This window comes from Thalassophryne amazonica, chromosome 22, assembly GCF_902500255.1.
Source record: "Thalassophryne amazonica chromosome 22, fThaAma1.1, whole genome shotgun sequence".
In the NCBI taxonomy this organism is placed as follows: Eukaryota; Metazoa; Chordata; class Actinopteri; order Batrachoidiformes; family Batrachoididae; genus Thalassophryne; species Thalassophryne amazonica.
Genome location: NC_047124.1, coordinates 31599650 through 31615984, shown reverse-complemented (window position 1 = coordinate 31615984; position 16335 = coordinate 31599650). Strand labels below are relative to the sequence as shown.

The 16335-nt window shown below is 42.4% G+C and overlaps 1 protein-coding gene across 3 annotated transcripts in view; it reads right to left on the bottom strand.

Moving 5' to 3' along the window:
* Positions 1-16335, bottom strand: part of chchd3a (coiled-coil-helix-coiled-coil-helix domain containing 3a) — a 203861-nt gene that overhangs the window by 168314 nt on the left and 19212 nt on the right. The window lies entirely within an intron of this gene.

The window sequence follows — 16335 nt, the reverse complement described above, 5'->3', positions numbered from 1 at the left end:
AGAACAAATCTAGGCTGCAGTTTGCAACCGTGACTTCTGGCAGGCTGGAGGTTAAATGTCATATTCTGTTTATTTATCAAGAAAAAAAAAGTTCTCCCTGTTCCTCCAGAATGAAGTTGATGCAACAGACAAAGAGTTGTTAGGGGTGTTGTTGGCTTCCCTTCTCTCAGTTTTTGAGAATTGCCTCCTCCAGACACATTTGACAAACAGTACAATCGTGTAAGGATTTTTTTTTTTTAATACAAGTGATATTCAGTGACTGCTTCTCTAAAGAAAACTGGCTGTAAAAGTGATCATTTATATTAACACCAACCTTTATATTTAGATTACCCAATTACTTGTGACCTACGAAAATGGAAAGACAATAGTAATTTGATTATTTTTGTTGAACTCCATGAATTAAAGCTGAAAGTCCAGACAAGCACATCTTGATGGTTTCATTTGAAGTCCATTGTGGTGGTACACAAAGACAAAATTGCATGTCACGGTCCAAAAACGCGTGGACCTACTGGAAGTTCTCCTCCACTGTTCAGTGCTTGCTTGCATGGACTGCGTTGTGTAAACCCGTCTTTATTTGTGTGGAAAGGCTGCCTGACCTTCACAGACGATACTGTGATATTTCTGGAATCAATGGCAGCTCTGATTGCGGCACTTAAGAAGCTGAGTGAGGAATCAAAGTGCCTGGGTCTGCGATTATTCTGGGTCAAGGGAAGTTTGCTCTTTAACGTCCTGCTGATTGTCCTTTACAACACTTTACAACCTTTATATAAAATGTCTGAAATTCAGTTTGCGTTTATTAAATTCCATGCAGGTTGAAGGTAGCAGAAGGATTATTTGGAATATGTGTTTTCGCAAGATTTCAGGGTCTCACACATGCAGTCTCTTAAAAACCTTATGAAAGACATAAAAATTTACATTTTGGTAGGAATAATCTTGTTTTGACTGCAGTGCTTCTCTGGCACACAAGGGATTATGGGATATCTCAATAGGGCGAATGATCCTTTCCTCAGTGATAAACTCACTCATGTCTCTGGTCTCCATAGCTTCATCCAACAATGAGTCCATGCCAGTACTGAATATATGTATATTAGGAGCCAGAACACACAGAGGCACTGCCTCCACTCTACTCTACGGCGCAGTGGACATGCTGCCCCTGGTCCTAAACACGCTCATGTTTCTTTGTTCTTCACGACGCCGCTGGACAAAGAAAAAGACACAGAGAGGAAAAAGAGCTGGTATTCTGTGCAGAACTCGATAGGGACTTAATAAATCTCCGCTTCCCTCTATCCTCCTCGCCAACATGCAGTCTTTGAGGAATAAAATGGCCGATTTACGTGCACGGATTAGCTGTGAACGGGACATTAGAAGCTGTTGTGTTTACGCCTTTAGCGAGACCTGGCTGGAACTGGACGTGCCTGACGGCTTGTTAACACCAGATAACTTCACCATTCATCGGCTGGACCAGACCAAAAACTCAGGCAAGCTGGGTGGAGGGGGTGTGTGCTTTATGATTAACTCCTCGTGGGCCACAGACGTTCGTATACTAGCATCTCATTGTACACCAGTCCTAGAGTTACTCACCATTAAAGTAAGGCCCTTTTATCTGCCCAGAGAATTCAGCTCAGTGATACTAAGTGTAGCGTATATTCCACCTACTACATCCGAGGCTATTAAAACCGAAGCCCTGGATGAGCTGTATGGGATTATAAATGGACTTGAAAACACACACCCCGATGCTGCTTTCATTGTTTTGGAAGACTTTAATCGAACAAACATGAAAAAAGTATTGCCCAAATACTATCAGCATATTACTATGGCCACCAGGGGAGATCAGACCCTAGACCACTGCTATACACCCTTTAAGGACAGCTACAAACCCCTCCTCCGCCCCGCTCTAGGCAAGTCGGACCACAACATGGTCCTCCTCCTTCCTGCCTACAGACAGAGACTGAAACAGGAAAAAACGGTTCCTAGGGAAATATTCAAATGGGACACTGCAGCAGACGAAGCTCTCCAGTACTGCTTTGAGACAACTGACTGGCAGATGTCTACTGACTCAGCAGAGGGAGACCTCAACGAATACACAGACTCTGTCATTGGTTATATAGGGAAGTGCATTGAGGATATTGTACCAAAAACCACCATCTGCACCTACCCTAAACAGAAACCATGGGTCGGGCTAGTGGTACGTGCCAAACTCAAAGCACGCACCGCTGCCTTTAATTCTGGAGACCCTGAAGCCTACAAAGCAGCCAAGTACAACCTCAGAAAGACTGTAGGAACATCACAGCGGGAGTATAGGAAGAGGGTCGAATCTGCCCAACAGAGCAACGATGCACGGCAGGTGTGGTATGGCCTCCATTGCATGACGGACTATAAGGGGAGGAGCAGGTCTGTGGAGATGTCCAGCGCATCATTCCCGGATGAGCTGAACATCTTCTATGCCCGGTTTGACGCAGACAACACCACACCTGTCACCAAACCACATGTGGACAGTGAGGACGCCACACTCCACATAGACACAGCTACAGTGAGACGGGTGTTCAAGAAAGTAAACCCTCGTAAGGCTCCCGGGCCCAACGGCATCCCAGAGCGGGTGCTGAGAGTCTGCGCTGACCAACTCGCCGAGGTGTTTACCAACATCTTCAATCTGTCACTGAGCTTGTCTATTGTGCCCACCACCCTCAAGACCTCCACCGTTGTTCCTATCCCAAAGACCCCCACAGCAACCTGCCTAAATGACTTTCGGCCCATAGCACTCACATCTGTCATCATGAAGTGCTTTGAGCGGATCATTAAGAAACATATCTGTGCCTCCCTCCCCCACACCCTAGACGCCCTGCAGTTCGCATACAGAGCAAACAGGTCGACAGAGGACGCCATTGCTCTGGCAGTTCATACCTCCCTCAGCCATCTGGAGAAGGGGAATATGTATGTGAGAATGCTCTTCATTGATTACAGCTCAGCATTCAACAGCATACTCCCCTCCAAACTGGTCACCAAGCTCACTGCCCTAGGCCTGGAGAAGTCCATATGCTGCTGGATCTTGGACTTCCTCACTAACAGACCACAGGCGGTGAGAATCGGCAGACACCTCTCCTCCACACTTGTCCTCAGCACGGGTGCTCCTCAGGGCTGTGTTCTCAGTCCACTTCTCTACTCCCTCTTCACGTATGACTGTACAGCCAAGCACTGCTCTAATGTGATCCTCAAGTTTGCTGATGACACCACCATCTTGGGCCACATCACTGACAACGACGAGACTGCCTACAGAGATGAGGTGAAATCACTGACCAGCTGGTGCCAGGAGGATAACCTCTCTCTGAACGTCAGCAAAACTAAGGAGATGATAGTGGACCTCAGGAGACAGCGCAGAGGTCAGCACTCCCCAATCCACATCAACAACACCGAGGTGGAGCAGGTCAGCAGCTTCAAGTTCCTCTAAGTCCACATCACCAAGGACTTATCCTGGACCTTACATGCAAACACTGTGGTTAAGAAAGCCCGGCAGAGACTCTACTTCCTGAGAAGACTGAAGAGGTTTGGCACGAACACTACCATCCTCACGAACTTCTACAGGTGCATCATCGAGCGTGTGCTGACGGGCTGCCTCACAGTGTGATACGGGAGCTGCACCAGCCAGAGTCAGAAAGCACTGCAGAGGGTGGTGTGCACGGCTGAGGACCTCACTGGCAGCAGTCTTCCCACCATCCAGGACATTTACCACAGTCTGTGCCAGCGTAAGGCACGCAGCATCATTAAGGATCACACTCACCCTGCAAAAGGACTATTCGAACTGTTACCCTCTGGCAGGAGGTATAGGAGTCTGCCAGCCCATACCAAAAGACTCAGGAACAGTTACTATCCACAGGCTGTCAGACTACTGAACTCTAAATAACACAGAACTATGACAATAACACTGCACTAAGCCACTTCTTTAACACTATATGTCTATTGCTGTTATCAATATGACTGTATCTTGTATGTCACCTCCTTACCTTTCATAACTCATGTCAGTTTTTACTATTTATTATTACCTGTGCAATAACTTGCTATACAACTGTGCAATATGTCATGTGCAATAATACTATGTGCAATATGAACAATACTCCAACCTGTGAATACTACAACCTGACTACTGCTGACTATTATTATTATTATTTATTTATTTATTTATTTTTTACATATACTTATATTTTCGGTATTTTAATTGCATGCCATTAGTACTTCCTGCGAGTTTGAACAGTCCTTCTCATCCTAAGCATTTCATTGCACTGTTGATTGTGTTAACCTGCATATGATCAATAAATTATCTTGTATCTAATACATAGTAGAAACCAACAATAGACTAAATAATGACAGAAAACATTGGTGTTTTAGTGAAAAGAAAAAAATATATATATATATTTGGCAGCCACCTAGGGGGGGTTCAAGGGTTCAAAGGTAGAGGTCGTAGCTCCCCTAGTATCTGAATTCCACAGCATAAAGTGGACAAGAGTGTATGACTCCCTCTGGAGGGGATGCCAGTCCATCGCAGTTACTTCCCCAGCCAAGGCAGGTACCCATTTACAGCTGGGTTGACTGAGACAAGGCAGATTAAGAGTCTTGTCCAAGTACACAGAAAGGTAGCATGTACAGGATTTAAACCGAGGTCAAGCCAGCTCCTTATCCACAAAGCTACCTGCATCTCTCTTTCTAGAACCCAAAAGATGATGATACCAACCCACAAACCAAACTGTATCCTTGATTATTTTATGTATTAAAAAACTGCTTTTAATTCACACATTGATGACAACCTCAAAATACATTACAGGGTTGTAATCACTTAAAAGTCCATGAAAACTAAATGAGTGCTGATTGCAATGAAAACAGAGACCACAGTCAAGATGAAAAAGGAAGGTCCGCACTCAATGCACTTTTATATTTTTTACATTAGCAAGTTACGGACATAATGGAGTGCATTTCTGAAACTGCACGCCGTCATTGATGGTGATTTTCAAAACTGTAGAACAGACACAAAAAAAAAGAAAAAAAAATGGACAATGAAATACAGGTTTATTTATAAAAATGCGTGGGGGGGTGTACAAGAAAAACCAGCCTGGGCTATTGTGGGGTACATACTCTGAGTTTGGCAAGGGCATAATCTGGCCAACTTCACCGGTCCAACAACACAGCACAGCAGGGGAACCATTGATAGAATTTAACGAAAAATAATAAGTAAACGTAGATGTTTTCCAACAGGGTTTCCACTTACAGTGTAAGACTTTTGTAGCAGCAGTAGCTGAAATGATGCAAATTATGGAACAAACTGGTCAGGGGACTGTGTTTATGTCATAAAATGGAGTTAAACGTGTGCACGGAGCAAAGTGAGACGCACCCTGAGGGTGCCATCCATTATAACTGTCTCTGTGTGTGTGTGTGTGTGTGTGTGTGTGCGCGCGCACACGCCAAGATTTGCAAAGACACATAAGCAACAACCTCGGGCTGTGACACACAAAGTCTGGTTCAAGGGCCACATTTGTCCTTTTGTTCTCTGGTGTCAAAGGAGCTCAGAAAAGTAATTTAAATAATAAAAAGCAATTTGTAGACCTTCCCTTATTTCACAAAATGTTAATTTTTCATGTTGACCATCTTTTTTCATACATTACAGATCTTCAAATAATTGTGTTGGTCTGCTGTTCTCAGAGCTGGTGGATTTTCTACTAATAAGAACAGCAGGTTTGATATCCGCCGCTAACAAAGTTGGGCGAAGGTTTTGTTTTCGCCCCTGTTTGTGTGTTAACAGCCTGTAACCCACAATTTTTCATGTATTGTTATGAAATTTTGACAGAGGAATCATATCCTGATAGGCAAGAACCGACTCAATTTTCAAGGTCATAAGTCAAAGGTAGTTAAAATCCCTATCCTTTAACATCCATCCATCCATCCATCCACTTCCGCTTTATCTGGAGGTGGGTCGCGGGGGCACCAGCTCAACACCGAATGAATTTTTAAAAATTCATAACCATCAAAAAAGATTGAGTTCTTTCATATTTGAGAGCATTATGTAGGATGGTATCCTTCATCAAATGACAGTTTGAGCCAGATTACGAATTTTGTAGCCATTTAAATTTAACACTGAAAACCCCATTTAATGTATATTTCACATTACGTGTTAATTAAATATTTGAAAGTGAGGTGCAGACTGGAACTCGCTATCACCTGACCTAGTTTGATTCAGATCTGATCCAGATTGTGGATTTTGTTGACATTTAAATTAAATATTGAAAAGCCCATTTGGTGTACTTTTTGCATTATATCTCAATCAAAAGTGCCTCAGTCACTCATTTTTCTGTTGTGGATTTACCTACACCATCAAAATTGGATGGAGGTTCCACTTTTATGCCTGTTTGTCTTCCAGTTATCAGTCAGAAACCAAGTGCTAAAAAAGTAATGAAATTGAGCAAAGGAGAAATAACCAATGTTCTGTGAAAATTATCTGAAAACCAAAAAAGGTGGGGAAAAAATAAAAAAACCAACCACCTGACAACACCACAAAAGAAACTTGGATTCAAGGGCTTGAACTAAATACATACTCCTGACATTTGATTACATCCAATTATCTTCTGAAAAGCCACTTCTAACAGGACTTTAACCTTGAAAATTTTTTCCAAGGTAAAAATTTGTGGAATTGGAGACTAGTGTTGGTGGAGGTTTGTGCTCTAGTTCCAGGTGTGTGCGTGTGTGTGTATGTCCTCAGACAAGACACTTCATCAACACGGTCAAAGTCCAGCCAGCTGTAAATGGGTACCGGCCTTGGTTGGAGAACTAACTAGAATGGGCTCCTATCCAGGATTAGGTACAGACTCTCATCCACTTAAGACTACAGCATCTGGTGAGAAAGGTCCCAATGTGCCTCAAGTCCTGTACAGGATTTACTTACTTCCTCTACTTCTAATGATTATAGAATATGTGGTCCAATCAGGTCAGGTCCCATCTGGGAACAAGTGCATCAGCGCATCCATCGCACCATGTAACTGACTGGGTCGTGGATGGCAAACACCAAGGCAGAGAACTGGTCCATCTCCACTTCTTGAGCGTAGTCATCTATCTGCCACAGAGAGGTGAAACACAGCTGGAGAGGTCCTGAACGCTGAGGCACCTGCATATTGGATCAATGGCGCAAAATGTTGTAGTTGAAGCTCCGTCACAGTGCAAGTGATCCTCCTCACCAGAGTCTCTCAAATTAACCACTGGTTTGATGCCACGTCCTTCCAGCGGTACACACCTAGTCATCACCACAGGACGCCAGTTACCGTCCAACTCCCAAAAGCTCCTGACTATCAGTCTAAAGAAGAAGGATCTTGAAATGTTATAATTGGAGGCAAGAATTTTGGAAAATGCAACATGCCGGGTGATTATAACTATCAAACTCCCACTCAATCTTTATTAAAACTGGCAAACACACCTAAACAAACAAACGCAGCCTGTGACCTCAAACAAACTAAAATCTCTGCTTAACCAATCATCAAACTGCAACATTTCCATCCATGTGTATTCATGTCGTCAGCGTCATACATGTCTGACTTCACATGTTCACCGCGCTAAACCGGCAGGTAATTAAGCATGAAGGTAAGGATGCAGGCCTGCGACCAGGCCAGAACGTGCTCTGAAGACACAAGTGCCATGCGGCATGCTGCGGGACTGCAGTGTGGGGGGTGGGGGGGGGGGTGGGGGGGGTCTGGATGTGCTGTGATTACTCCCCCACTGTGTTACTTAGATGGGATAATCCTTTTTGTCAGAGGAAATTATTACCTGATAAGAGGAGGCCGGTGAGGAGCAAACGCACAAACGTACACACACGAACAAACAAGAAAGGTGACTACAAGAAAATTTAACTGACAAGGAAGCTGAAAATAAACGAGGATATTCCTACACTTTCTTTAATTTCCAGAATGTAAAGAGCAAGAAAATGGAAAAGGAATGTTAATTTACGAGCACAACCTGTGTGCAAATCCACTCTAGTCTCACAGACACACAAACGCGTGTACACACACGGAATGTCTTAAATTAATGAAATATATAAAATCTTTCAAATAATACCTTACTATCTGAGTAGGTTTCATTCATTATAGTATAAATGTTTATGATCACAGCCAATAAACGTGACTACAATCTGTTCAATCATTAGTCTTTCCTTAGAGCAGTTATTGGGAAATTACTGACAAACATGTTCCTATGGAGCTAAATCAAGGCCAAAAGTTTTGTAATCTGAAAATAAAAAAAGATTGAAAAAATAAATTTTGAAACTGAAAATTAAAGTGTTGTAATCCGAAAATCAATCAATCAATCAATCAATTTTTTTATATAGCGCCAAATCACAACAAACAGTTGCGCCAAGGCGCTTTATATTGTAAGGCAAGGCCATACAATAATTATGTAAAACCCCAACGGTCAAAACGACCCCCTGTGAGCAAGCACTTGGCTACAGTGGGAAGGAAAAACTCCCTTTTAACAGGAAGAAACCTCCAGCAGAACCAGGCTCAGGGAGGGGCAGTCTTCTGCTGGGACTGGTTGGGGCTGAGGGAGAGAACCAAGAAAAAGACATGCTGTGGAGGGGAGCAGAGATCGATCACTAATGACTAAATGCAGAGTGGTGCATACAGAGCAAAAAGAGAAAGAAACAGTGCATCATGGGAACCCCCCAGCAGTCTACGTCTATAGCAGCATAACTAAGGGATGGTTCAGGGTCACCTGATCCAGCCCTAACTATAAGCTTTAGCAAAAAGGAAAGTTTTAAGCCTAATCTTAAAAGTAGAGAGGGTGTCTGTCTCCCTGATCTGAATTGGGAGCTGGTTCCACAGGAGAGGAGCCTGAAAGCTGAAGGCTCTGCCTCCCATTCTACTCTTACAAACCCTAGGAACTACAAGTAAGCCTGCAGTCAGAGCGAAGCGCTCTATTGGGGTGATATGGTACTACGAGGTCCCTAAGATAAGATGGGACCTGATTATTCAAAACCTTATAAGTAAGAAGAAGAATTTAAAATTCTATTCTAGAATTAACAGGAAGCCAACGAAGAGAGGCCAATATGGGTGAGATATGCTCTCTTCTTCTAGTCCCCGTCAGTACTCTAGCTGCAGCATTTTGAATTAACTGAAGGCTTTTTAGGGAACTTTTAGGACAACCTGATAATAATGAATTACAATAGTCCAGCCTAGAGGAAATAAATGCATGAATTAGTTTTTCAGCATCACTCTGAGACAAGACCTTTCTGATTTTAGAGATATTGCGTAAATGCAAAAAAGCAGTCCTACATATTTGTTTAATATGCGCTTTGAATGACATATCCTGATCAAAAATGACTCCAAGATTTCTCACAGTATTACTAGAGGTCAGGGTAATGCCATCCAGAGTAAGGATCTGGTTAGACACCATGTTTCTAAGATTTGTGGGGCCAAGTACAATAACTTCAGTTTTATCTGAGTTTAAAAGCAGGAAATTAGAGGTCATCCATGTCTTTATGTCTGTAAGACAATTCTGCAGTTTAGCTAATTGGTGTGTGTCCTCTGGCTTCATGGATAGATAAAGCTGGGTATCATCTGCGTTAACAATGAAAATTTAAGCAATACCGTCTAATAATACTGCCTAAGGGAAGCATGTATAAAGTGAATAAAATTGGTCCTAGCACAGAACCTTGTGGAACTCCATAATTAACTTTAGTCTGTGAAGACGATTCCCCATTTACATGAACAAATTGTAATCTATTAGACAAATATGATTCAAACCACCGCAGCGCAGTGCCTTTAATACCTATGGCATGCTCTAATCTCTGTAATAAAATTTTATGGTCAACAGTATCAAAAGCAGCACTGAGGTCTAACAGAACAAGCACAGAGATGAGTCCACTGTCCGAGGCCATAAGAAGATCATTTGTAACCTTCACTAATGCTGTTTCTGTACTATGATGAATTCTAAAACCTGACTGAAACTCTTCAAATAGACCATTCCTCTGCAGATGATCAGTTAGCTGTTTTACAACTACCCTTTCAAGAATTTTTGAGAGAAAAGGAAGGTTGGAGATTGGCCTATAATTAGCTAAGATAGCTGGGTCAAGTGATGGCTTTTTAAGTAATGGTTTAATTACTGCCACCTTAAAAGCCTGTGGTACATAGCCAACTAACAAAGATAGATTGATCATATTTAAGATCGAAGCATTAAATAATGGTAGGGCTTCCTTGAGCAGCCTGGTAGGAATGGGGTCTAATAAACATGTTGATGGGTTGGATGAAGTAACTAATGAAAATAACTCAGACAGAACAATCGGAGAGAAAGAGTCTAACCAAATACCGGCATCACTGAAAGCAGCCAAAGATAACGATACATCTTTGGGATGGTTATGAGTAATTTTTTCTCTAATAGTTAACATTTTGTTAGCAAAGAAAGTCATGAAGTCATTACTAGTTAAAGTTAATGGAATACTCAGCTCAATAGAGCTCTGACTCTTTGTCAGCCTGGCTACAGTGCTGAAAAGAAACCTGGGGTTGTTCTTATTTTCTTCAATTAGTGATGAGTAGAAAGATGTCCTAGCTTTACGGAGGGCTTTTTTATAGAGCAACAGACTCTTTTTCCAGGCTAAGTGAAGATCTTCTAAATTAGTGAGACGCCATTTCCTCTCCAACTTACAGGTTATCTGCTTTAAGCTACGAGTTTGTGAGTTATACCACGGAGTCAGGCACTTCTGATTTAAAGCTCTCTTTTTTAGAAGAGCTACAGCATCCAAAGTTGTCTTCAATGAGGATGTAAAACTATTGACGAGATACTCTATCTCACTTACAGAGTTTAGGTAGCTACTCTGCACTGTGTTGATTCAGCTCTGTAATTTTTTTTTGATCAAATAATTAATTTTCATTCATATTTCTTTTTTTCACTTTCAGATCTTATTTTTTATTTTTATTCAAACTTCTGGCCCAGTTCTAGCGTGGGAGGACGTGGCTTCGATTGAGAGGGGCGTGGAATTGTGAGTGACAGGAGAGCAAACAGTCCTCACATGATGTTGCTTTCAGGAAATGTGGGTACTTTGATAGATAATGACTTAACCCTTTCTCTCCACTGTATTGTCTTGATACCTGTAAATAAAGTGATGCTGAGGACAAAGATGTCTATTACAAGTAATTCTAGACCACTCTTCGTCATTTTTGATGTTTAAAAACTGGAAAATATGCAAGATTGTAAAGTTTAACACCTATACCTAAAAAAACGATGTGTCCCAAATGCACACAAGACCGTGAACGCAGTGCAGCATTGCCGCATCGTGGCATGAAAATGAGGCAGGTCACTCATTTTACAGGCTGCATTGGAGTGTTACGAGCTTTAAGTGACACACAGAGAGACCTGGCTCAGCAGATCTGAAGAAAGCTTTAATATGGACACAAATAAGCAGACCGGCCATAAATCCAAATCCAAAGCCACCCAGAAGAGCGCTCCAGCTACCGGCGGTGTGAAGAAGCCTCGCTGTTACAGGCGCGACACCGTGGCACTCCGCCGCTACCAGAAATCCACAGAGTTGCTGATCCTCAAGCTACCCTTCGAGCACCTGGTGAGAGAAATCGCTCAGGACTTCAAGACCGACCTCCACTTTCAAAGCTCCGCTGTGATGCTCTGCAGGAGGCCAGCGAGGCTGACCTGGTCGGCAGCTTGTGGATCAGCAGCTCAGTGGATCTCTCTCAGCGCCTCAGTGCCGGTGTTCTGTCGAGATGAGGTGTTTTGTCGAGATGAGGTGCCTCGCGGAACTGCATATGTGTGCACTGAAAAAATTACTTGACGAAGGTCGCTTATTTTGATGGGCAAGTAAATGTATACGAGGTCTGTCCAAAAAGTATTGTACCTTTTTATTTTTTGCAAAAACCATATGGATTTGAATCACGTGTGATTGCATCAGCCAAGCTTGAACCTTTGTGCGCATGCGTGAGTTTTTTCACGCCTGTCTGTTGCGTCATTCGCAAGCCAGCAGGCACCCCTCTCGTCGGATTTTTATTGCGAATAAATGTCTGAACGATTTGGAGCTTTGCTGCATCAAATTTTTCCAGAAACTGTGAGAGACCTCCAGGTGGACACCATTCGGAAAATTTAGATGGCTTTCATCGACGATTTTATGGGGATCACACAGATTAAGGAGTGCTCCAGCCGGTTTAAAGACCGCCCACATCGTCTGAGAGCGCGGCGCGCTCCGAGCACCGATGGACAGGCTCAAACCCCACTCAAACAACCAGATCATTTCCAACGTGAAGGCTTTGTTGATCCGCGACGTCGTCTAACTTTCACAAAAAAGGCAGAAGACGTGGACACTTTTTCGGCACATTCTACTGTTACAGGAGTTTTTTTCATGGAAAGAGAAGCGGAGGATTGCGCCACCGTGCCGCTCATGGCGCGGGACAAAACCACCTCCGTGTTGGTCTCACAGGACGGCTTTCAGGTGGCTTTCAGACGGCTTCCGGTTGCTTTTCAGTCGTGTGAGTATCCGAGAAATTGTGCATGAGCTGGACATGCCCCAACATGTCCTGTGAGGCTTCATCACGGCGTTGCTTTGCGCCATGCGGTTCCGCCGCGACCAGAACAGGGCCAGAACAGGGCCAAAAGTTTGAAAATAAAAAAATAAGATCTGTAAGTGGGAAAAAAAAAGAAATATGAATGAAAATTAATTATTTGATCAAAAAAAAAATTACAGAGCTGAATCAAAAATGTATTTAAACTGAAAAATGTATATCTTACACTTATTTTTATTTTGATAATACTTTTTAAATTATTATAAAATTCAAGAACAAAACTTTAATTTTCAGTTTCAAAATTTATTTTTTCAATCTTTTTTTATTTTCAGATTGCAACACTTTTGGCCTTGATTTAGGTCCATATGTTCGAAGGTCTTTCTAAATGATATATATTTAATCCAGTTGCAGTTGATAAATGGTAAATACCATCATTGCGTCGCAGCACAGCTTCGCTTCTTTTAAGTAAAGTCACAGTCTTTATAGAATATGCTGTAAAATTGACTTGGGGCTAGCTAGCTAACTTGGCATGGCAGCAACAGGATTTATAATTTATAATGTGCGTTAATAAATAAAACTGTACTAGATTTTCCAGAGTATGTCGCTTTTTCCACTTCCTTAAACTAGTTTGAGAGGTCCTGCAACTGATATACTAAAAAAAGATGACACATTCAGACAGCTGTAATAATACATGTCAGAAATAAAATGTTCACTACAACAATGCAAAAAAAAAAAATCCCAATTTAAAGTGATGATAAGGGAGGGTGCAACTTATACATGGCGTGACAAGGCAAACAAATTTGGTTTGTTGCTGTCAGATTTTTAAGATGAAGAGGATGAAAACTGAAAAGGCAGCTGGTCCAGATGACATTCCAGTGGAGGCATAGAAATGTTGAGGAGAGATGGTAGTGAAGTTTCAAACCAGATTGCTTAATCCAATCTTGGAGAGTGAGAGGATGCCTGAGGAGTGGAGACAAAGTGTGCTGGTTCCTATTTTAAGAACAAATGTGATGTGCAGAGCTGCAGTAATTACAGAGGCATAATGTTGATCAGCCACAGCATGAAGTTATGGGAAAGAGTAGTAGAAGCTAAGCTTAGAAAATAGGTGAAGATCTGTGAGCAGCAATATGGTTTCATGCTGAGAAAGAGCACTACAGATGATGTTTGTGCTGAGAATACTGATGGAGAAGTATAGAGAAGGCCAAAAGGAGTTATACTGTGTTTGTGCATTTAGAGAAAGCTTATGACAGGATACCAAGACAAGAGTTGTGGTATTGCACAAGGAAGTCTGGAGTGGCAGAGATGTATGCAAGGGTAGTGTAGGACATGTACAAGGATAGCGTGACAGCAGTGAAATGTGCAGTAGGAATGACAGCTCTGACTCCTTTCTTGTTTGCATTGGTGATGGACGAGATCAGGCAAGAGTCTCCATGGACTATGACATTTGCAGATGACACTGTGATCTTCAGCGCGAGTAGAGAGCAGGTTGAATCTCGCCTGGAAGTTGGAGATATGCTCTGGAGAGAAGGGGAATGAAAGTCAGAAGGAGCAAGACTGAGTACAAGTGTGTGACTGAGAGGGAGCCCAGTGGAACATTGTGGTTAGGAGAAGAGGAAGGCCAAGAGGAGGTTTATGGATGTGCTGAGGGAGGACATGCAGGTGGTTGGTGTGGCAAAGAAAGATACAGAGGACAAGGTGAGATGGAAATGATTGACCTGCTGTGGCGCCCCCAAACGGAACAGCAGAAAGTAGAAAAAGAAGCTTGTTGCTTGCACTGTAATATGGTGTAATATGGTTTCACACATATCCCTGGGTGTGACGAACCAAACCACTTTAGATCACAGCCCTCTGTGTGGCTGTGAACCCTCTCCATAGCCTGACGCGCAACTGCTAAACGAAAGACACCGCAAAAGTTTGTCATTTGTCACTTTTACGTTTTCACTCCTTCCTCTCTAGTAATATTTAAAAAGTTCTTTGCAGTGCACCTGCTGATTACATTTCGATCATGGATCAAACACGTTTGGCAGAAAGTCTGCAAATATGACCAACTTTACAACATGGAATCAGAAAAAGAAGCTCAAATGACCCACAATTTATGGAGGAAATTGTACATATCATATCGTTGGTTTGGAGGTTGATGATTGTGTCAAGAAGTGGAGCTCGTTGAGGGACAAATTAATCCAGAAAAGCCGCTGTTCCTGCTGTAAACTGCATAAAGATGAGACGGAAAACTTTAAAGAGTAACACGCACGTACCACTCCACAACTGACTTAGAAAAAAAAAAAAAGCGTGACTTGACCACATGTAATCTTTTTAATGCACGTAATACCTGCCACTTATTTAAGGCAGGTGTTTAGTTTTTTTCCAGATGAAGTTTTGACCTGGTCAATAAATGAGGCAGGTCCTGATTCAAGGTCAGGAATTTAATCAAGGAAATACATAAGCCTAATTGGTGCAGGTGATTCCCTGGAGATCGTTGGGTGCCTCCTGGCTGTAACATCCGTTACATACATATAATGGATTTTGTCCATTTTATATGTATAACAGATTTGGATTATAAGGGACAAAATTTGCTGGTCCACTTGACTCCGTTATATACGAGTTTTACTCTATTGAAATTCAAAAAGGAGCCCAGCAGAAACTATTTGGAAACCACTGGTATTGATATTCAGACACACAGTTTTACCACTTAAGGGTTTGCACGCTTAATACATAATGTGGGCAAATTATTCCATCCATCCAAAGATATCCTGAGCTTTTATCTTTTCTTGCCATGACAAAAATTAGCTCGAGGCCACCGTCAAAGCAGCAATTGTAAACAGTGCAGCAAGCCTTTGGAGAAAAATCTTAACTACAGTCCTGTGCTGTAGACCTTGAGAGTAGATCGATACAATGTGCTGAATGCCAAACACACACAGTCAAACCCCGTCATCTTTATTATCGGTTCCATCTGGTAGGCTAATTCAAATACTAAGACCAACAAACCCAACAGCAAATGACAAAGCCAAGTCAAATTTTAACAGCCGTTTGACTTCAGGTAAGCCATAAGAACCCTTCATTTATCACCTCTGCAGCCCTGAGAGACAACACACAGCTTGCAGTCTCACATGGTTAGCCAGGGAACAGGTTCTGATATGATAAACACCGTCTCAGTCCTTCAGGGACAATTCCGGCTTGACAAAGTCCGTGTCAATCGTGAGTGGAACATGTAAATGTTAAAAAGATTAAAAACTCATCTTCTTTGTAGACGTGCGTGTTTCGTTTCTTTTCTCACCGACCGCTAAACCCCGTGGAAACCAGGAGACATGCGAGGATAGGTGATTGAGAGCCAGCTATTGGCAGTGGAGATAATCGACGAAGGCAAATTGCATTTCTCATCACAAGTTTCATTAACCCTAGGACCTGTGTGGAGAGCGTAATCTGCAACATTATCACTTTGTCACGTTTCCTGCTTGTTCCAAGTTGACTCACGCCGCACCTTTCGCCATATTCCAAACGGGGGGGAAGAAAAGCGCCAACAGCAAAAGGATGTCAGCTCTTAGTTTTCCCTCCTCTGTTCATATGCTCTTAATTCTTTCATATATTATAGATTCCGGTTAATTGATCATTTCCATTCTGGAAACAAAAAAAAATTCCTTTCAAAGCTTGACAATTGCATTTTTCATCATCTCTCCCATTTTCACCTTCTCCCTGCTGCACCTGGGACTAATCTTTAAGCAGGCTGTTTGTCCAGAGCGGTGTGTGGCAGGATGAATATTTATAGCACATCGGAGAAAGTGGAGGCGGCTCAACCTTGACTATGGCATAATCAGCA